This window comes from Orbicella faveolata, unplaced genomic scaffold (genome assembly GCF_042242905.1).
Source record: "Orbicella faveolata isolate gen_17 unplaced genomic scaffold, um_ofav_v1 contig_4, whole genome shotgun sequence".
Classification (NCBI taxonomy): Eukaryota; Metazoa; Cnidaria; class Anthozoa; order Scleractinia; family Merulinidae; genus Orbicella; species Orbicella faveolata.
Genome location: NW_028301569.1, coordinates 12,350,868 through 12,374,246, shown reverse-complemented (window position 1 = coordinate 12,374,246; position 23,379 = coordinate 12,350,868). Strand labels below are relative to the sequence as shown.

General features: G+C 39.8%; 1 pseudogene across 1 annotated transcript; it reads right to left on the bottom strand.

Moving 5' to 3' along the window:
* Window positions 1-5,224: 5,224 nt before the first annotated feature.
* On the bottom strand, window positions 5,225-23,325 carry LOC149101447 (uncharacterized; annotated as a pseudogene). Its single transcript, XR_016203010.1, has 4 exons — window positions 21,770-23,325; window positions 21,528-21,658; window positions 9,191-9,287; window positions 5,225-6,355 (listed from the first exon to the last, which is right to left on the bottom strand). The product of XR_016203010.1 is annotated as an uncharacterized LOC149101447 (transcript).
* Window positions 23,326-23,379: the final 54 nt, after the last annotated feature.

Here is a 23,379-nt window from a genome sequence, read left to right as displayed (position 1 = left end):
TCGTGCCCAATTTTTTTTCGAAAAAAGGTGAAAAGTGCCATTTTTATTGGCCAGGCCGAGAAGAAATACCGTATTCTAAAAAACTGTGGTCAAAAAATAGAAATCCGCCTGTAACATTCCTTTTGACTTCAACATTCCTGATGGCTTTGAAAATTCCTGATCGCTTCAACTGAAGCCAAGAGGAATGCAACAAACTTAAACTGTAGCCTTCAGGAATTCGCAACGGGAAGCTGTATCGCCTCAACCGGAACCGCGTCATGAAAGCAATCAACAACTTTGCGTGTAATATCACGCACTTGTCTCTGCCACTCAGGCGTGAAATATTCATTCAAAAGAAACGCAGTCAAGTGAACACTGACAAGCATGTTTTATCATATGCAAATGAAACCATAGATTTTAAATGTAATTCGGCCGGAGGTTATATCGTAGCCGCTCAGTAAAATTTCTGAAAGATTTCGGCGTGGTCGTTCTCATCATACATGGGGTAGTCAAGATGTTTTTCTGCATTTTTATAACACTCGTAACAGAGCCCGTTTATGCCACAAGAGTTGCATTTACGGCAAAACATGACCTTTACAATTCTTGATCGTTTTTCGCAGATCGGTGCCTCTTCAATCTCGTCATGTACCTCATCCCAGCCCATTTCCTTTTTTTGCCTCTTTTTTATCGCGAGATACTCCTTGAGTATCATCTCACGAAGCTCTGGAGAGAGGTTTTGAATGGCCTCTGAAAACCTGCAGCTTTCTTTCCGGCCCTGCATCAGCCACCCGCACTTGTTTGGCGCTCGTGCCATCCCTGGGTCTGGTGGTATAACAACGTGCTTGCTTGTTTCTAACATGTCACACTCCTTTGTTGTGAGTTGTACCCCCCGCGCAGCGCCGTCGCCGCAATGGCTTTGGCGGATGATGCTTTCCGCTAAAACATTATGTAGTCGGTAAGAAATAATTCGTGATAATCATAAGCACCCAAAGAACATGGAATTATAAACCCACTGAACTCGGACCTCCGCATTTCATGAACATTTCCCTCATCAAAACAGCGAGAACATTTCCCTTCGAAAGGACAGTCAGGATCATCGAAACATATTATCATGCGGGCTATTTGCTGCTTCAGTTCGCAAAACGGTAGTTTTTTAAGATTTTCGTGTACTTTCCCCCACCCCATTTCTTTTTTTTCCTTGATTTTTTCGTGATGTACTCCTTGAAAATCATCTCACGGAGCTCTGGAGGGAGATTTTGGATGGCCTCGGAAAGTCCACAGGCAGCCATGTCGGCACAGTATACACTGAGCATGCACTTCTCCAATAGGAAAATTTTTCTGTCGCGGTTTTCTATATATACTAGTGAAGGGCATGTCCACGCATATTGATTACGGACATTGCAGCTTTGCTGGACCCGCTTTTTCGCCAACTTTTACTGGTGCACTGGTGCGTAGATACACTCACCGTTCTGGCGCAGTGCTCACGCAACACGCTGTATCCTTGTCGAGCTTTGGTTTCGACAACTGATGTTCTCGTACACACACACACACATAAAGTGAGAGTTCTGGTCGCAAGCGAACGCACACAGTGCAAGCGTGACGCAACTCCGAATCTTCGAGATGAGGAGTTGCGTTACGCTTGCACAGTGTGCGTGAGCGCTGCGCCAGAACCCTCACTTTATATGTGTTTTTTAAATGTTGTCGCCACTGTGCAGGTAATGCGTCTATTATCGCCATTAGCTGAAACTTTTCTTTGGATGTAAGCGAAGAGCTTGTAATAATTTGAACCCTGTGAATACTGCATTTTCTTTAGTCGTAAGATCCCCAAGTGTAATAATTCCTTTTCTAAATAACTCTTCGTAGAAAATGGACCTAACTTGTATACAAATAAACTTGTTGTGTATTTCTTGACAAAGTGCTGGCTCAGTTATTCTACTCAGTTATTCTACATTCTACTGCAAAACATCGCAGACATTCTTCAAAATAAATGGGTAAATTAATAGGCAATTTCTTTAAGTCAAAAGCACAGCGCAGAAGTAGTTTCGACCCCACATTTTTTAGGTAATGGGAAAGAATAATCTTCCAATTACTTTGTTGATCATCGGCAAATTTCTTGCAACACATGATCCTTTGGCTTTTAATAATCGATTCTACGTGAGGCGCTTTTAGTCCACCTTTATCGATATCACTTACAAGTGATAAACGTTTGACTTTATCGTTTCCTTTCCAGATGAACTGGAAGAGTAATCTGTTGACTTCCATTACGGTATCTTTTTGCACACAAATTAAACTGGCTCGGTACATGAACAATGGTGTCACAAACGTCTTTACAATCTGAATTCTTCCTAGAATGGTAAGGTCCCTCCACTTCCACCTTTGCAACTTTTCTTTAATGGATTTAAGAATTTCATCAAAATTTAACTTTTTTCTTTGACTTTCATTGTAAGTAAAGTAAACACCTAAAATTTTAACCATGTCTTTAATTCGGATGTTCTTGGAGGAAATGACATCCATTGCTGCCAAGGAGACTTGATTACCCAAAAGCATACATTCAGTTTTTTCGGAGTTGATTTCAAGTCCAGAACACTTACTAAACAAGTCAGTAGTGCAGAGAAGGGCTTCGAGAGATCTCCTGTTTCTTACAAAGGCTGTAACATCGTCGGCAAACATTTCAAGTTTAATTTCTTCCTTATCGACTTGAATCCCTTGGATATTGTTATTTTCATGCACAGAGATAGTAAGAATTTCAAGACAGATAATAAACAAATACGCTGATAGGGGGTCACCTTGTCTAACACCTCTCCGTACGTTGAATGGGCCAGTCCAAAAACCATTATTCATAACTGAACTTGTTATATTTTGATAAAAAGTCCTAATCCAACGCACGAAGGAAGGGCCAAAGTTAAAAGTTAACAGCGTTTCAAACATAAAACTTCTGTTAAGCGAATCAAACGCTTTTTTAAAATCAATTGCTAGCATAAAGCCTTTGATCTTTTTCCGTTCAGTAAATTATAAAATATCGTCAATACTTCTAACTGCGTCGAAGATAGACTTTCCTTTAACATAAGCATTTTGATCATGATGTATTATATCAGGTAAAACCTCCTGAAGTCTTCTTGCAATTGCTTTTGATCCAATCTTTGCATCCACATTTATTAACGAGATTGGTCTCCAATTGGAAATATGTCTTCTGTCTTCCTTTCTTTTCTATCAAAGTTATAATCGCTTGCTTTTGTGAATTTGATAACTCACCATAGCCAAAAGCACAATTTAGACTTTCTACTAGAAGATTACCCAGAACACCCCAGAATGTTTTATAAAATTCTACAGTAAGTCCATCATTTCCTGGTGATTTGTTTTCTTTAAAGGATTGTAGGCTTTTAAAACATTCTTCCACCATTAGCTTTCCTTCACAAGTTGCTGCTCTATCTGGTGAGAGTTTAGAAATTGCAGAATGTTGAAAAAAGGAATCTGCAAATTCTGGTAGGTTACTCTCGAGACCGTATAAATCTGTGTAAAAATCTTCAATCTCATTCATAATTTTCTTTGGGTCTGAGCTTAAAGTTCCTTTTTTAGTAAAAACTTTATGGACACAACTTTTGGCCTTTTTATGAGATTCTAAGCTTAGAAAGTACTTATTATTTTTTTCACCCTTCTCGTACCAGGACGCTCTCGAATGAATAATAGCTCCTTTTGAAAGGTAATCAAAATGTGCATCGTACTTACTTTGAAGAATTTCAAGCTGCTCAATATTTTCTGCTGATGGATCAGTAGAGCGTTTTTCCTGGTACACTTTAAGAAGTGTTTCTATTTCTAGCAATTTGTCTTTTCTTAGCCATGCTTTCCCTTTACTATATTTTATAGAAACTTGTCGGATTCCATATTTATAAGATCCCAGAGCACTCTTTTGTCATTGACCTCTTTAAATTCCTCAATCCAAACGGGTACACTTTCACTAATAAGTTTTACATGTTCGTCATCCTTAGTCAAAGTAGAGTTGAATTTCCAATGAGATGGCCCACGCTTTTGTTCTTCTATGCCATTAAAAATTAATGTAATTGCTAAATGATCTGACTTTATAGAAGGTATAATTTTAACTTCTTCGACTTCATCTTGGCAGGTGTCACTAATCAGCCAAAAATCTAGTCTTCTTTGGATCAAAGGTTTGGTTTGCTTCAGAGTAAACAGCCTCTCTTTCGGATTTCTTACTCTCCAGATATCGATCAAATCCAGATCCAAACAGATTTCTTCAAGAATCTTAACCAATTCTGTTTTTGCTGGTGAACCACCCAAACAGTCCAGACTTGAATCAAAAGTGACATTGAAGTCACCTCCAATGATAACGTTTTGTTCAGCGCTTGTTATGATGTCGTCCAATTTTTCATATAAATCTTTAAAGTAAGTACATTGATGACGTACCTTATTTGGTGCATAGATGTTGGCAAAGACATATTTAACTCCTTGCACAGACGCATTCAAAATTATAAATCTACCGTTTTGGTCACACTTGCAGGATTCTTCTTCAAAATCTAAATCATTTCTAACGAGTGTTATAACGCCACAACTGTGATTTGATCCATGCGCGAAAAACATTTTCCCATTCCATTGGGTTCTCCATATATTCTCGATTTCTACTGAACTGTACATTTCTTGGAGGAAAATAATGTCTGCTTTTTGCTTATTCAACCAGATAAACAAAGCTTTCCGTTTTTTCGAGCGAACAGATTCCACGTACGTTAAGCGAAAGAAGTTTAAAATTCACATTCTCCTTTTTGCTTGCCATTGTATAATCATTATTTGACTCAAAAGAGCTGTTTCCAAACTGGCAGCTCCAAAAGAAAAGTCTACGCAGTATACATAGAAGCAATAACACGTACACTCACTAAATAGACATTTTAAACACATATTAAAACAAAAAACTAAACTAATTAGATGGTAAAAGGGTCTCAAGATTTGAACCTTGGTTTGGACCCTTGGGACTTTGGACTTATTCAGCTATTGTTATAAAAACAAAACAAAAATGTTAGGTGCTAATGAAAAAACTTTGGCAAATTAAATGTTTTGGTGTTTCATTCCGTTAAATTTTGGTATGCAAGAATTTTATCGCAATTCTAATTACCATTTATATCGCAATTTTACCAAAGCAAAGTTAAGACTTATAAATTGCCTATCAGTTGAGAGGTTTGGTGGCGCCTTAAACGATAAAAGCCGATCATCGGCTTTACAAAATAAAATGGAAATAAAGTCAATCAAAGGTTTTTACTCAGGAGTAGTTGATTGCTCGCTTGGCAGCGAGTACTCTGGTAATGTGTGTACAGAATATTTACTACTATTTATAATTAGGCTTTTACCTCTGAGTAGTACCTTAGCAATGTTCAGTTGTTTAGCTTTCCTAAAGGCAGCACGTAATTTAGCTCGGTCTTTAGCAGATTCTGGAGAGAGATCCTTGTCGATAAATACAGTCGGGAAACGGGCGCTCTTCAGCAATTCCTTTCTCTTAAACCACACCAAATCGCAGTCCATACGCGATAGAAAACGGGCTAATATTGGTCGCGGGCGAGGTGGTCCCTGTATCTCTTCTTCATTCGATGTTGAAGGTGTTCGTGTGCCCACATTTGGCTTTCCTGTACAATGAACCCCATGAAATTTGACATCTGAAGGCGCTCCGAGCTCGGTCAAAACTTGCCTTAGCTTCTGAAAACATTCTTTGTTCATCTCATTTGGTTCTTCTGGGATATTATAAAAACGTAAATTTTCCCTTCTTGAGTAATCCTCCTGTTTTACCAGTCGCTCCTTAGGGTTTCGACCTTCTTCTCTAAAGTATCACTCTTTTTAGTGGTGCTGTCAAGTTGCTTTTTTAGCTCTTTGTTCTCTTCTTTGAGCAATCGAACTTCTTCCCATACGGCATTTAGAGATTTTGTTGTCTCACCCAGTTCTTCTTTAACGGACTTGATATTGTGGTTTAGTTCAGTCTTCAAAGTTTCTATTTCATCGTAAATCTTTGTAAATCCATTTTCAATGCGATTTTGGATGCTTAACAGCCTCTCAAGAATTTCGTCAGCCTCCCCGGTCGATGAACTTGAACCTCGTGGCCACTTTTTTTCCTTCGGTGGCATCTTTAAAATCCAGGTCCAGCTACATCAGCCAAATATTTGTGTAGAAATAGTCCATCTAACCTTTTTGTTCACCATGCATAACCAAAACTTCAGCTTACAAATCATTAAATCGCCATAGTTTGTGGAGCTATAGAAGCAGTGAGCTCGACGCCATGATGGTCAGCCCCAGTCCCCCAAAAAAATCAACTCATGGGTTTTCTTTTCTTTCCTATATGAGTATGGGCCTCCGCTTAGCGGCCCTTTGGGCCGCCAGAGCTCCGCTATAAAAAGTATAGTGAAAAGAAAAAACAATGGACGAGTGAAAGAAATCAGTAGTGTACATCTACAAAATCCACAATTAAAAAGTCACAATCAATCACGGTGTTGATGGATACAGTTTTTTAAAGTATAGACTAACAAACAATGAACATTCTGACAGTAATTCCATGTCGAGCTCATTTGCATATTGTCACAAACAAACATTAGTAAATGATGCAAAGAGAGGTTTTCCAACAGCGTCCTTCACAGGGTTTTTGCTTTTCAAACTGAAAGATCATTTCTTTGGCAAGCTTTAGATAGCTCCAAATTTGATTGGAAAAACAGGCCGCATCACTTCAAACACCAACTTAAGGGCCCATTAACCAATCTTTTCGAGCCGTTGCTAGGGAAAATTTATTCTCATATAACCTCGTCATTTTGAGCTACTTCAGAGTTTTTTTCATGTGTTTTAACTTTTTCATGATCAGCAACACTAGTGATGACCTCATCAGTCCACGCCCATAGTCATGTGACCAATACTGAAAAAACGCAAAGGCTCCCAGGCAAATTACTTTATCGGAATTTTTTTCATTGATTTAATATTTTAATTTAAATCCTCATTGCACTATGCATAGATTTTGTTTCATTTCTAAAAGGTCAAATTTTGAGAGAATTTCAAAATATTAAAAAGTTCGCAATTTTTTGAAAACAGCATGATTTTGAAAAAAGAATGCATAGCTATGTTTCCAACGTTGCCTTTAATTTAAGTCCATCAAAAAAGGCTGGATTTAAGGAAAAACCGGGTTTCCTTTAGCATTTAAAGAAACTGGAAGTGCGCCCGATATATATTGGAAGTTACCCTATCAGCGTGTGCACACTTTACACCACCAGCACATTTTGGTAAGATCAAACAAAGCCACACGGAGTTAGTTTTTCTCTTTCTATTGCTCTTGTTTTTCTGTCTTTCTCTTATTTTGTCTTTGCTTGTACTTTTTTTACTTTGCATTTTGTGAAACACGAAGAAAAACAACTAAAATGTGAGGGAATTTGGAAGTTATTGAATTATTTTTATTTTCTGCCTCGGGCTGACGTAAGTAACCGGCAGTGAAATTTCACCTCCTTAGCAACGCACGCAAGGGCGCACATAAATCGGTTAATGGGCCCTTAAAAGACCCTACTGTTTAGATATGACTTGACTAGGGTGAGTTGAAATTTAGCTCCTGGCCAAAAAAATAAGCCACGGAAGTTTACTCAACGTTTTACTTCTAAGGGTTTGAACTACTCTATGCAGAAATATAATGTCATTTCAAGTTGTTTCTAGCTTGCAACAAGTGATCAAACTTGATGTATATTCTTACCACAAATTTGACAGTTTGATTGACATATCTCGTAAACAATAGACAGTTTAATCAAACTGCTGCACTTAGTTAACATAATAGTGATGTTGTGCACGTTTGCCATGTTTCAGGGGAATCGGTGATGTTTTTCTCTCTCTCTCTCTCTCTTTCTCTTTGTGACCAACAGGTCTTCTTCTTGTGCCTGCATGTACCCTGCTGTTGAGCAACTGAGCCTCTAACAGAAAGGAAATGCTTATGACACTCGAGAGTGAAAGGGAAACAATTGTCTGGACTTTCTTTGCCTAAACTCGTAAGAGTTAATTTAGCTTTTCTTGCCCGTTGACTTGAAACCTACTTTTATTAGGGGGAATCTTTGTCTTTTTTTCTCTTCTTTACGCACTGAACTCGTGAACACTTGCTGCCAAGATGTAGCGACAACGTCTGCTTTTCCTCAGTTACCGTCTGTTACTAAGCTAAACCATGCCTGATGAGGCGTTCAACTATCGACAAACCTGGGTTGACTTACTTTTGATTTTGCTGCCATTTAAGGGGGTTTACTACGGTATTTACACATTTAAAAATTTCACTTCAGGAAAGTTAAAACAAAACCAAGGTAAACATCTTTCTTGAAAACACGGGCTATATTAGTTGGTGGTTTATCAGTCAAGTGCCAAAAATAGTGCTGTCTAGTTGTCCAGAACAAGTAGATTCTCCTTCTGAGGAAGTACCTTTTCATTCTGACTTGCCTGATGGGCAAGGCATCAGGCAAGTTGTCTGCCAATGCAACTAAATCATAAAAAGAGCAAACTAAGGCTTGCCCACGGCAAGAAATATTTGAGACATACTTGTCCCAAGGGCAGCTGGAATTCAAGTTTTTTTCGAGCCCTGGACTCTAGGCCTATTTAAGCCCTTCAGCACGGACCATGGACTCAGAAATATTGAAAACAAATTGGCTCTGCCAACCCCAATTTATTGAAACGTAGTTGCTGCTACAGTGGGGCATATTTGTGGAATAGCCTTCCATCCAATGTCAGAGCCATTAGATCTTTTATTAACTTTAGAAATGAGATAAATCACCAACTGTCCTCCTTGTACTCCCACACGGCAAACATGTAAATCGGCTTTTTTTAAAATCTCAATCTTGAAACTGATGTTTCGACCGTGTCTAAATAAAGTGTGTCTATGCATATTTGTTAAGTGCGTTTGGTACATACATCAGTTAGGCATCAGTTGAATAGCAGTATCTGTCATACATGTACCTAACCCAACTGATGGTAGTAAATCGGCTATGTATCGGTGATCAAAGTATTGGAAAATTAGAGGTAATGTGTCTGTGAACAATATTGGTGAACTACTACATGTAAATATATCGGTCCAAGTACATATCCACCAATACATATGTATCAGAGATAAAATAATTCTATACTTAAAGTCAACTTTTAACACATTACATAACACTATCCATATTAGTTAACTTGATTAAGACATTGTCATGGTCCAAAAGCTGCAACTACTGCTCACCTTTGTCTCATTAAAAATCCAGTCCATCTTTTCCTCATTCATGTTGCTGAGCCTTGCAAAAATATGGCTGTTGCAGCTGAATATCCATCTCTTCTACCTGAAAAATGGAATAACATTTTCAATTAAAACCTACAAGGGCTGTTTTAATTCAAATTTGAGATATTTATATATGAAACGAAGCTTAAAATAAATAGTAAGCTGAACACTGGTCAATTGTCTCTGGTAAATAAGGGTCATTTAAATATCAGCAAGTGTCTCTGATATATTGATGGTACATAGGTCAGCTGCTAGTTAACTATCAATTGACAGCTGCTGCTGTATAAATCAACTGCCAATGGTATATTGGCCAACTGTATGTAATATATGTGTTAACTGTGAGTAATATATTGGTCATCTGTCTGTGGTGTATTAGTGAACTATCTTTGGTATATTGGTCAACTGTAGCTGGTATCTCCCCAACCTGTTAGTAAATATTGGTCAACTATTGGTGGTTTGTGTGCAAGGCGCAGTGGCCTCATGGTTAGTGCGCTCGTCTCTGGATCAAGTGGTCTGGGTTTGAGCCCTGACAGGGGATATTGCATTGTGTTCATGGGCAAGTCACTTAACTCTTGCAGTGCCTCTCTCCACCCAGGTGTATAAATGAGAACCAGCTAACATAATGCTGGGAGCAACCCTGGGGGCAATAGAAATACTCCTAGTCGCTTCAGGGAACAGAAACCAGGATAAGCTCAGGCCTCGTGGGCCATCTGGCTTCTATACAGATTTAACCTTTACCTTAGTGGTATGTAGTCAACAGCCAGTGGTATCTTGGTTACCAGTCCCTAATAAATCATTGTTTATGGTATATCAGCCAAATATTACTGGTACATCCCTGAAATGTCGGTAATCTATCAATCCAATGTTCTTTGTATATCAGCAAACTATTTGTGTACGTGCCAGAATTTGAGTAATAGCTTTGAGTTTGGTGTCAAGTTTTCACGTAATTAGTTTCCTTTGTTTGGCGGCCTATGTACATGTTATGTTCATTTGCATACTCTATATGTTCGGTTCACGCATAATTTATTTAGTCAGTAGCAGTTTTAGTTTCTGTATATGCCTTGTTTGGATTTGCTTCAGTTTTACAGTTCCTCTTTGGTTTTTGGGTTCGTCACATTTGTCTTGAAAGTTTCCTTGTTTATTTCGCTTTGCCAGTTTTCTGCATTCTTCATGTTCGGTCGTTGTTAGTTATTTTATGTTCATTCCCGTGTTTGTAATTTTGTTATGCTCAGTTACTGTGTTCAATCTACGTTTGGGTGGAATTAAACTTCTATTGCAAGATTTTGATACGTGTAATAAGCGTATGCAACATTATTCGTAAAAGACGAATCGGGTTTGTGGGTATGGTCTACCACGATGTCTTCTGATGATGCGGATGTTCATTTGTTGAATGCTGAAGGGAAGAGCAGTCAACCTGTTCAACACACAAGTGCACGTGTTCCTAAACCTAACTCTTCTTTGGATCACAAAGGAGCGTCACTTGAACAAATTCGAGACCTAAGAAAGAAGAGAGGAGGAGGGTTATCTTCCTTATCTGCTAAATGGAGAGAGATTGAAAATCTTCTAACCAATGAAAGCAATTTGGTAGCACTGAAAATAAAGCTGCCGGAAAATACATCATTGTTTTGTAAGTTTGCTAAAGCCCAGCACGTGTATCATGCAGTTTTGATTGACAAAGGTCAAAGGCAAGAATCGGAGGAATTGGTCTTCGAAACAAGCCTAAACCCTCTGAGTGTGGATCTAGGTCAAGCAGCCTCTCTAAAACAAGCTCTATATCAGCTGCAAGAGCAAAAGAGGCAGCCCAGATCACCGAGCTTCGAGCCAAGGTACTTGCTTTAAATCAGCACCATTCTCTTCAGGAGACAGAGCTACTCCTCAAACAACAAGAGTACAAGCTTCAGCTGAAGAAAGATGAGCTGAACCTATAAAAGGAATATGCTAAGGCTCTGGCTAGAGAGGAAGCTTATGCCCAAGCGGAAGCAGGAAACTTTGTTCCCAAAAAGTGCCAGCCTCTAGCACTCATGTTGATGTCCAGATGTGTCCTAAACACCAAGGTGACGAGGACCAATGGCACTAAAAATTTTCAGTTTGTACCTTCTGGAAAAAAGCGAGGACGGATCAGTTAAAGCAAGGGTCAATTTGGCGGCTATCGACCACGTGAGTGTTGCAAGTCAGGGCTGTCATTAAGGGCCGTAACCCGTAACACCTGTTACGGCTGAGTTCACTCGATGTTACTGGTGAAGATGTCAATTGATGGTACGAACATGCTACACTTACCTAATTTATTTTTAAACATGTACCTGTTGAAATAAACATAACTGTTTCTTGGTGTCTTGCATCCTTGGTTCTACTATTTATATTTTACTCTGGAGATGAATTTTCAGTTTGCTTAATCGCCATGAATTACATTTAGACACCATTTTAAGCAGCAAAACTTATTACGCAATGCGCTGCTCCTACCTTTTGAGAAATTCCGCCAACCGATGTAGAGTGTTGTCCAGGCTGATCGATCGTGTTTGGTCCCGCACGTGTGTAGAGAAAGTTATGTTTTAATATGAATAAGAGAAAAGAACCCACGTCAAAACAGCCTGAGATCGACAGATTTTTTTTCTAAATCCCAACGGACCGATGGAAATGAGGAAGCTCACAAAACAGCCGGTCGAGGCGGTCGACAAATACCAGTGATCACAGCTTCAAGTACTGCGCGTACTTCAGCCGCATGGGGGCAACCTATAGAACCGAGTATTATGCTACAAAGAGTGGAAGAAAAATTTCCCGAGTCTAGAAATGGTTAAGCATTTCATTCTTATTACCACTGTAACGGAAAGAGATGTTCAATCCAGCTTATTTGAGCTCCTCTAACGGTAAGATAGCTTGGTAATGTAGAGATGTTATTATAATTTTTATTTCCCGTTTCACTCCCGTGTTTTGCATTTGACCATAATAATGAATAATTATAACTGTTAGCAGACATCAAACCATATTGCTGATTATGGACTGTCATTTATTTTTTTATTAAACAAGGAACACTCAAGTCTGTTGGAGATATTTTGTAACTTTATTCATTTGATCTCTGTAAATTAAGGTGCATGAATTTGAAATTATGCACTGTGAAAAACAAACACTACTAAAATAAGGACCACTTGCATAGGTTGGTGCAACAAAGATGTTATTTCACTATTTGCTGATGATGTACTATAACATATTATCACTCTGTTTCATCAGCATTTTTGATTAGGAAAGTTGCCATTTTCATGCCCTAAAAAGCAGAAAAATGCATTTCCAGGGGTTTCATGTTCAAAAAATTTCTGGGGGGCATGCCCCCAGACCTCCCTAGATGCTCAGCCCCTTTTGGGCCTTCGGAACGTGGCCGTCGGGCATGTATTTCACTGCTACGGCTGATAACTTACATGCAACTGCTGCTTCAAAACTTAATGACAGCCCTGGTATACATCTTTTCCCAAGCTCAACAGATGTCATTGATGTCTTCGAACACATACGCCACATTAAATGGCACACGTGCAAGGTTGTTATTAAAAGCATTTGCATTGAAGCTTTTAAAACACCTGCCTTTCGTAAAAACGGTCTCTGTTTTGGATAATTTCTTGTTAAGAATGGTGTAGACCAGTTTGTGATCACTCAGGCCTGTCTCCATTGTTCCTGATTTTAATGCAAATGTTGGAGAATTTGTTGCTATAATGTCTAAGCAAGACTCTCTAGAAATTGAAATCCTTGTTGGCTCATTTATGAGATTGTCCAAGCCGTAGATGTCACAGATATCTAAGAAAGCTCGACCTTGTTTCCAGCTGTCTTGTGGTTTTAGAATATCGGAATTGAGATCTCCCAAACATAACACACTAGCTCGGTTTGAAATCGCTGCGTCTAAAATTTCGCACATGTCGCTCGTAAACGTCTGGTTGTTTACTGACAGTGGTTTGTAAACATTAAGTAAAGACATAAGTCGCTGTCCAAGCTGAATGTCGACGACAATGTTCATAAACTTGAGGTCATCCTTTGACATACTTAGACCATCGGAGTAAAGTGCGTCCACGAGATCAGTACAAGCTGCACACATAGGATGAGTCTCCTCAGATGTAATGACGAAACTAGAGCAAGGTACATACTTCTGCTTTCTCCCAGTTGGACCATTAAGGACCCAGCCGAGGTCAACTCTGGTTGCATATGGACCTCCATCAGCAGCAGGGATTATTTCTTTCGGCTGCAAGGCATCAGGAACATTGCCTCCAATCAATAAATCCACTCCGGAATTCAGATTGGTTAAGTACACATGGCCCTGAAGGTGAGACCATCACTCCACATCCTCTTGCTTTGGGATTTCTTCCCTACCTACGGGCATAGCTGGTCTAGAAAGTAGTTCAGGCAGGAGGATGGCAACATTTCTGTCTAGATCAGATACACCAGGTTGTTAACATGAGCAGTGTCTACATCTTTTTTGCTATCCATGGTGGTTAGCTTCAGTCTTGTCTTCTTGCCGACGACAATTAGATGCTCCATCAGGTTAACTAAACAAAAGGTAGAATTGGAACCATTGTCCAGTAACGCATAAGTTTCGATGCACAGAGGACTTCCTTTAACTTTGACCTTTACCACCACTATAGGCAATACAGTAATGGGGGAACCCTCCATCGTGGTTAGGCCACAGAATTGATCACCAGTGCTCTGGTTCATGTTCTGGACAGTGTTCGACTGGCTGTTCAAAGATTGAGGTCTGCCTTCTCCACCCTCAGTTCCAACAAAGCCTTCTTGTGTTCTGACTCCAGCAACAACTTCCGGGGTACTTGGATGCAACACAGTGGCATGTTTCCTATCACAGTGATTACAGGGTTTCTTCTTGTAGCAACCTTTGGACTGGTGGCTGCCACTCAAGCAAGAACAGCAAAGCCTCTGCTTCATCACGAAGTTGCGTAGATCAGCATCGGGCACTTTGGCAAAACTGGAACATTCAGCGAGAGTATGATCTGCATTGCAAAAGGGGCACTTCTTCTGGGAAGGGTTAGCTGAATTGGACGAATCACGACTGGATGTACTGGGAGGTGTCTTGTCAGTAATGGTAAAGAGGGCAATTTGCATGTCACCACACTTCTCAGATTTAGATCTCAGGCCTCTGTCCCTGTTATCCTTCTTTCCCTTTTCCAAGAAAGGGAGTTTTCCAAAGACTGGATAGGACAAAGCATGTGCCTTCTGCTCAACGAACAGGGAAATGTCATCAATACAAATGTCTCTCCCTTCAGTGTTGGGGATTCTGTCAGTGTTGTCATGGCAACTAGCGTCCAGCTTTGGAGGAAGTCTTGAGATAATCTGTCGCATGCAATCCGGGCTTTCAAACTTGCTGGAGTAACCAATAGCTTTAAGAGTGTTCGTACAACTGGCCAGCAAAGTGGCGAAACCTTCTAGAACTTTGGCATCTTCAGCCTTAATAGCAGGACCATTTGTCAGTTTATCCACATAAGCCATTGCAATTTTATGCTTCTGACCGAATTTACTCTCCAAAAGCTTCCTTGCCTTTAGGTAGCCTGTTTCAGCGTTCGTGTAGAGACAGCTATGCCAGTCTATGCCTGTGTCTGCCAGTCATACGCTATTCTAGGTAATCTGACACTCTAGTCTCGATCACAGTTTCAAAGGCACAAAATGAAGGTTCAATTATCCAGCGGTTGCCACTAAACACGAATACGCATTTCCTGGGGAGCAAGTTTCTTTGTTGTTGCCTCACGAACTCTTTCATGACACAATTCTGTTGTGCAAGAATGTCATAAGCCATGTCACTCAGTCCAGATTTCTCAGAGCCTGAGATTGAACCACTTGCAGGGCTGTCATTAAGTTTTGAAGCAGCAGTTGCATGTAAGTTATCAGCCGTAGCAGTGAAATACATGCCCGACGGCCACGTTCCGAAGGCCCAAAAGGGGCTGAGCATCTAGGGAGGTCTGGGGGCATGCCCCCCAGAAATTTTTTGAACATGAAACCCCTGGAAATGCATTTTTCTGCTTTTTAGGGCATGAAAATGGCAACTTTCCTAATCAAAAATGCTGATGAAACAGAGTGATAATATGTTATAGTACATCATCAGCAAATAGTGAAATAACATCTTTGTTGCACCAACCTATGCAAGTGGTCCTTATTTTAGTAGTGTTTGTTTTTCACAGTGCATAATTTCAAATTCATGCACCTTAATTTACAGAGATCAAATGAATAAAGTTACAAAATATCTCCAACAGACTTGAGTGTTCCTTGTTTAATAAAAAAATAAATGACAGTCCATAATCAGCAATATGGTTTGATGTCTGCTAACAGTTATAATTATTCATTATTATGGTCAAATGCAAAACATGGGAGTGAAACGGGAAATAAAAATTATAATAACATCTCTACATTACCAAGTTATCTTACCGTTAGAGGAGCTCAAATAAGCTGGATTGAACATCTCTTTCCGTTACAGTGGTAATAAGAATGAAATGCTTAACCATTTCTAGACTCGGGAAATTTTTCTTCCACTCTTTGTAGCATAATACTCGGTTCTATAGGTTGCCCCCATGCGGCTGAAGTACTCGCAGTACTTGAAGCTGTGATCACTGGTATTTGTCGACCGCCTCGACCGGCTGTTTTGTGAGCTTCCTCATTTCCATCGGTCCGTTGGGATTTAGAAAAAAAATCTGTCGATCTCAGGCTGTTTTGACGTGGGTTCTTTTCTCTTATTCATATTAAAACATAACTTTCTCTACACACGTGCGGGACCAAACACGATCGATCAGCCTGGACAACACTCTACATCGGTCGGCAGAATTTCTCAAAAGGTAGGAGCAGCGCATTGCATAATAAGTTTTGCTGCTTAAAATGGTGTCTAAATGTAATTCATGGCGATTAAGCAAACTGAAAATTCATCTCCAGAGTAAAATATAAATAGTAGAACCAAGGATGCAAGACACCAAGAAACAGTTATGTTTATTTCAACAGGTAAATGTTTAAAAATAAATTAGGTAAGTGTAGCATGTTCGTACCATCAATCGACATCTTCACCAGTAGCATCGAGTGAACTCAGCCGTAACAGGTGTTACGGGTTACGGCCCTTAATGACAGCCCTGTATTATACTGATGTGCTTGACGATCATGCACCCATCAGAATGAGAAAGCGTAAGGCGACTTCAGGCCAATCCAAATTTATTACACCGGAGATAAGAAAGGCCATTCGGAAGCGAAACAGTCTAAAACGAAAATTTAACAAACCAAGGAAAACAGACGACTGGGAAGCATACCGAAAGAAATCGCATGGTCTCCATGAGGCGAAAGTCTGTTGTTAAACATTTCGATCATCTGTGCTGCTCACGTGCTGGAAACTACAGGGCTTTTTGGCAGTCACTACGTCCTCTTTTACACACAAAGAAACGTGCGCAAAGTGATTTGATCATTTTAAAAGAAAATAGCAGAACGATTATCGATCAAGCTCAAGTAGCAGAGATTTTTAATGACTATTTTACAAATATCACCGATAGGTTAACAATCGATTCATACAGACCGTTCCAACATCAGTCACATGCCTCTTGCTTACCTACGAACAGTATAGCCAGTAAGAGCTTTACTTTTCGTTTTACAAATCACCACAAAGTAAGGCAAATACTCAACGACATCAAGGCAAACAAAGCCCACGGATATGACTTAATTCCACTATGCGCAGTCAAAGCAGTGGCACCATTAGTGTCTGAACCGCTAAGTGATCTTATAAATACTATTATTGCAATGGCAGAAGTCCCCAAAGGGTGGAAGTATGGTCAGATTACACCTTTACACAAAAAGGACAGCATGTTGGACAAAGCAAACTTTAGACCTGTCACCGTGCTGCCCACATTCGACAAAGTGTTTGAACGCATTGTCCATACTCAGATGAGTAGTTATTTTGATACCATTTTCCACGATTTTACGTTTGCGTATTGGAAATTGCATGGCTGCTCTGCGGCGTTATTAACACTTACCAAAGAGTGGAAAGAAAAACTTGATCAAAGCCACGTTATTGGTGCTGCTACACTGGACCTTAGCAAGGCATTCGACTGTATTCCTCACGATCTTCTGTTGGAAAAGCTTAGATTTAACGGACTAGATGAAAGATCATGGTCCCTCCTTCAGAGTTACCTCTCACATCGCTACCAACAAGTCAAACTGGGAAACAGTTTTTCATTGTGGAATGTCGTTCGTAGTGGTGTACCCCAGGGGTCAATATTAGGACCGCTTCTTTTTAATATTTTTATGAATGATTTGGCCTATGCTATAAATGAGAGCAGCTTGTTAAGCTTTGCAGACGACACCAATTTACATGCTTCAAACGAATGTCCCCGCACAGTAGAAAACATGATTAACCAAGATCTGTTCAATGCCATCTCTTGGTTTAAACAAAACAGAATGATTGCCAACCCGACAAAATATAACACCATGTTGCTAGGAAGTGCTAATCAGTGTGGCATTAGCATCAAATGTGCGGGTAAAGAGATTCCAGTATCCAAGGAGATAAAACTACTGGGCATAACTTTAGACAAAAAACTAAAATTTGATTCACACATTGCGGACATTTGTCGCAAGGTGGGGAGCCAAACAAATGCTCTAAGCAGGTTAAAGAACATTCTACCTTGTAAAATGAAGGAATTCTTGTATCGAGCTTTTATTTTACCATATTTCTCTTATTGTAGTCAGGTTTGGTATCACTGTGGAAGAAGGAATATAGCAAAACTGGAAAGAACAAATGCGAGGGCCTTGAGATTTGTGTACAGCAGCAAGATCTCGACGTACGAAGCACTCTTAGGGCGCATTGGATCAACATCAACCTTAGAAAATCATCACACTCAAGACATGTTACTGACTGTGAACAATATTATTCAAGGCAGGGCTCCATCCAGCTTCAAAAATCTTATAACTGAGAAGAGAACAGCCTACAATCTTCGCAGAAATTTTAATCTTTCCATACCTGAAATGAACACTATCAGATATGGTCTTAAGTTGTGGCATTATGCAGCAGCAAAGTACTGGAATATACTACCTCGTGATATTCATTCCATGGCAGGCTCAAAAGACTTTTTGAAAAAGATTCGGCAAACTGATTTTCATGTTTAATACACTTTGATTATATTTTATCGCTTTTAGCTCAGGTTTTTTTTTTTTTATAGTGATTTTTAAATTAGCTTGATGTGAATACCTTTTTTTAAGCTCCTATAATGTTGTACATTGATTTAAATCGTGGAACACCTGGAAACTAGCGAACAGCTAAGTGTGTACTTGTCCACGTTAAATAAAGTATGTCTATGTCTATGTCTAGGACTCGGTTGTGCAGTGTGCAGATGGACATTGCCAGGTTTCACTGCCGTTAAGGAACCGCAACATGAAATTGCCAGTAAATAGGAGAAGAAGAGAGAGATTTCCTGCAATTCCTCTGGTGGTCCAAAGGTGACCTCACCAAGATTCAATACAAGATTGGTGGATTCAATTTGACTAAATGGGCGAGCAATGATCAACAAGTCTTAGAGTCCATTCCACTGGAAGAAAGAGCCAAGGACATGAAGGAGCTTAATCTTGAATGGGATACGCTTCCTACAGAGAGAGCTTTGGGCGTGTCATGGTTTGTCGAGACGGATCCGTTCGGTTTCAGAGTGAACATTAAGGATAAACCTTGTACCAGGCATGGGATTCTCTTGGTTGTCAGCTCAGTCTACGATGTGCTCGGCATGGCAGCGCCTTTCGTTCTCCCAGCAAAGCTTCTCCTTCAGGACTTATACAGGAAAGGCCTCGGTTGGGATGATGAAATTCCGTGTTTACACTTATCTCCTTGGCAGGCTTGGCTTGCTGATCTGCTGAAGCTTTCTCAGCTCTCAGTGAAAAGATGTGTTAAGGGAGCCGATCTGGGAGAAGTAGTAATCACTGAAATTCATCATTCCTGCAATGCTTCCCACTGCACTCGTGGAGCTGTCTCATATCTTCAGCAAGTTAATTCACATGGTCAGGCTCATTAATAATAAGACTTTATTGGAGAGGGTAACATTTGACAGTAACAAAACTGATAAACTAATGGTCCTTGTCTTTGTTCATCATTGCTCCTTTCTGGTTGGAAAATTCCGCCTCGCCCCTTTGAAGCAGATGAGTATTCGAAGATTGGAATTAGCAGCTGCAACTGTGGCAGTTCGTTTAAACAAGTTGTTGAAGAATGACCTGGAAATTCTAATAGATAAAATTACCTTCTGGACTGACAGCATCACTGTCCTGCGCTAAATTGCGAATGAGTCCAAATGCTTCCACACTTACGTCACTAACTGTGTTGCTATCATCAGAGAAGACTCAAGTCCTTCACAATGGAGATACATAGAATCCAAGTCTAATCCAGCTGACGATGCCTCATGAGGAACTTCTGCAGATGCATTCATTTGAAATGACCGTTGGATTTCCTTTTAAAGCCTCCTTCCAAATGGATTAACCTACCCAAACACAGTATAGAGCTGTCTGGTGATGACCTGGAGGTGAAACAAGAGTCAAAATCCTTTGTTGTCAACACACATCCGAGTGAGATGCAGTCAAATGTCATTTATGTGGTCCAGCGGTTCTCATCCTGGCTCAAGTTGTTGAAGTTCATCGCGCTTTGTCTTTGGTGCCAAAGGGGATGTATTACTAGGAAACAGAAGTCTACCCAAGATGGCTTTGACAGAAGTTCCCAGACTACCCTTGAACAAAATTCACAGGTATTGAATTGTCCTTAGTAAATTTGCGGTTGTTTACGCACGCACACCGGTTTTTCAATAATTTCAAGTTTTTAAAGTCATGAATCCGTTTATGTCCTTCTTTTAGTCTTCTCAGGAATTTAATTATCTGTTCACATCTAAAACTTTCTTCCAAAACTTCGGAAAAGAAATAAAAACATCACATTTCCTGGAAGACCAACAGCTACTGCACTCTAATGGCTGATAGTATATGAGTAGCTCAGCCAATCAGGTTGCAGCATTTGCATTAGTATACTAGTAGAATTCTACTAAATAAATTTAGAAGAATTCTACTAGTATACTAATGCAAATGCTGTAATCTGATTGGCTGTGCCATTGAACACTATCAGCCATTATAGTTCACCACTAAATTTTCTGCGACTCTTATTGGTTTGAATTGATCATGTGACATGATAGTGTTCATCCGTGGAGAGACACTATTAGCCCATGGTGCCCATCCAAGGAAAATTCCCGGATGGATAGTACTCGTAAGTGAAAAATTTTCTGTAAACAAGCGAGCTTATAGAAAAAATAAACAAATGAAATTGTACTAAGTGGGTTTTGTTTATTTTCCTTTTTAAATTTACATTTGGCTTTCACGGCTTTCATCTAAAAAAGTTGAAAATAATTCAATATGATTTTTGAACTGGCATGCGGAAGAAAATTTAGTGGTGAACAATAAAGACAATAGAGTGTTTATGTCTCGGAACTATCAGTCTGATAGTTGCCTCTTGGAAATTTGATGTTCCTAAAACTAGCATATTTGCTTTAAGAACATCAAATTTCTGTGGGGCAACTGTCAGTCAATAGTTCCTCAACAGAAACACTCTATTGTGTAATTAGTGTGCAGTGGCTGGAGGTCGTCTAAGAAATGAAAACATTTTTCTCGTTTTCCAAAGTTTTGGAGGAACATTTTGATGGGAATGGATAATTAAATTTCTGATAAGTCTTAACAAAGGACATTTACGGCTTCTTGACTTTAAAAAAAGTTGAAATTATTGAAAAAAGCTGATGTGCGTGTGCACACAACTTCAATTTTAAATGACAATTCAATCCGAGCAATCTTTTTCAGGCGCAAAGTTTAATAATACGTCAAGAAATAACTGGAAACAGTTATTTGATGTAAATTTTAGTAAGAATTCTACTAAAACAGTTAGGTTATTCTCTATCGATTTCTATGAAGTGGTAGTTGATTCAGCCTTCAGCCTCATCAGCTATCACCTCATAGCAATCTGGAGCTCACAATCTAATTGTTAAATAGTATCCATTCTCCATTTTAGGGGGAGACCATTTGACTTTTGAGGGGGTGGGGGTGATTTCGCATAGGCACAGCAGTATCTTTCGGATTTGTTTACTACCTTTATCTTGTAATTCATAAAAAATTTCAAGATTATTTTTTTAAAAATTACTGGACATCAATTGAATTCTTGCATGTTTGGTTGAAGGTTTGTGATCTGCGGTCTGCACTCAGCAAATTGTTCGCAGAGCAATTGTACCACACTAGTTCAAAGACGGTCGGTCATGATGCTTTTAAGACAATAAACAGACTATATACACACCTCGGATCTGCATTTCCAGTTGCTTTTCAGTCAATAGTATCTTCCTTTATCATGATATGGTTGTAAACTCACGGAAGCCATGGGTCATGTCGTACTTGCACGTGGGTACTTCGAGATCTCGTTTAAATCTCCTAAGTCGAAAAGAAACATCAGAAAATTATCTTAATGTACAAACGAAATGGTAGTATTGGGTAGAATACCGGAAAATTTCCAACAAAGGATGTTTCAGAATAGAAACTAACCTGTTTTTCAAAGACATTTTTCAATTTTTCGCGGTCGAAGTAAACGTTTAGATAGCTCAATACCACAATACATTGCCAGCAGCGTGAGTTCGCGTGCGACGCGCGCCGCCACCCGAGTTTCGCGCCTTTAGCCTCGTTCTCATTAGACTACGAGTAGATTAGTCCGTCGTGCGTGACGCGAGAGAAAACCGCGAGAAAAAAATGGCCACGCGAAACCCTGGCTCCTCGCCCCCAGGATTTTGCGCGGCTATTTTTTTCTGGCAGTTTTTCTTCGCTACACGCACGACGGACGAAGCGAAAAAGGGACTACTCGCAGTCTACATTCTCATATGCCGCCGACCTGCCTGCGACGCAGTCGCCGGTTGCAAGTAGTGACAACGTTCGGCGACCAGTTCTAGTGGGTCTCCAGTGCATACAATACAATACAAATTTTATTAGCACTCCCCAAGGGGGCTTTTCAGTACTAATACTACTAAATAATTTACATTAAAATTAAAATGAAATAAATCAACGTACAAAGGAATTATAAAAATAATATGAAATAAGGTAGAATTATGTGACAATATTGTATTATGAAGATGCGTATTGTAATAATTATGCGATAGATCGCCGACGTCTCGGGCCGACGTACCCAAACTGGCGCGAAATGCAAATCGAATTGGGGCAATTTTCAACCATTCCATCTGTAAAGTAAGGAATTGTGGGAAAAATCGAGTTGTTAGGTCATACACTGAGTCCGCAGATGGTCCAGATGATGAGGTTCACATAAAATATTTTTATCGTTGACAACCGCTGGCTTGCCTGCGAAGTTAAACTCAGCTAGGCAAGCCGGCGGTCAATGCCTGGGATAGATTATGATTCGGCGATAAATGTTCACAAATGCCGTAACGGTGTCCCAGGCCCTGTCCCAGGTATGTCGGTGGCATATGAGAACCAGGCTTTTTAGCGCTATTGACAGACGACGTAGGGAGACATAGGACCTTGAACATGTACGGCCCGGAAGGCCACTCGTTTCTATGTCCTGATTAGCCTGCGAATACAGCCGCCTCTCATTCTCTCCCGGGACTACGTGCGGGAGTAGCGGGTACGTAGCGGGCACGCATTCGAGCGAATGAAAGGCGGCTGTATTCGCGGGCTATGCCGGTCTTGATACGCTGATAAAGAGCAGCTTTTTGCTATAAGAATCTTATCCTCGTTTTGCTATTTGTCCTGGGAAGTGGATAAGGAAAGAAGGTACACATAAGAGTTGGGCTCTCGCTTTGATTTAGCCCCTATAGCTATTCCAACGGTAGTGGAGAGATCACCTGCCGGGTCTTTCTAAGACTGGCTGTCTTCGAGTCCATTGCTGAATAAGGTCCAGTCTAGTTTTCTCAGTTTGTGGTTAATAAGACGAATAATAAGGTAATTTATTTTTTAAAAAATTGATTATCGCAAATACTTAACAAAATGGTAATAATTTCCTATTTTGCGTGGAAAACCCCTCTCAAATAACGTCATAGAACTCCCCGGCCTAAGGCAGCGCGGTAATTAAGTGAAATTTCTTCAAATGAGGATAGAATTTCTTTAAAAAAACGTGACAGAATTTCATCTAAAGGCTTGAGAGCAATTCT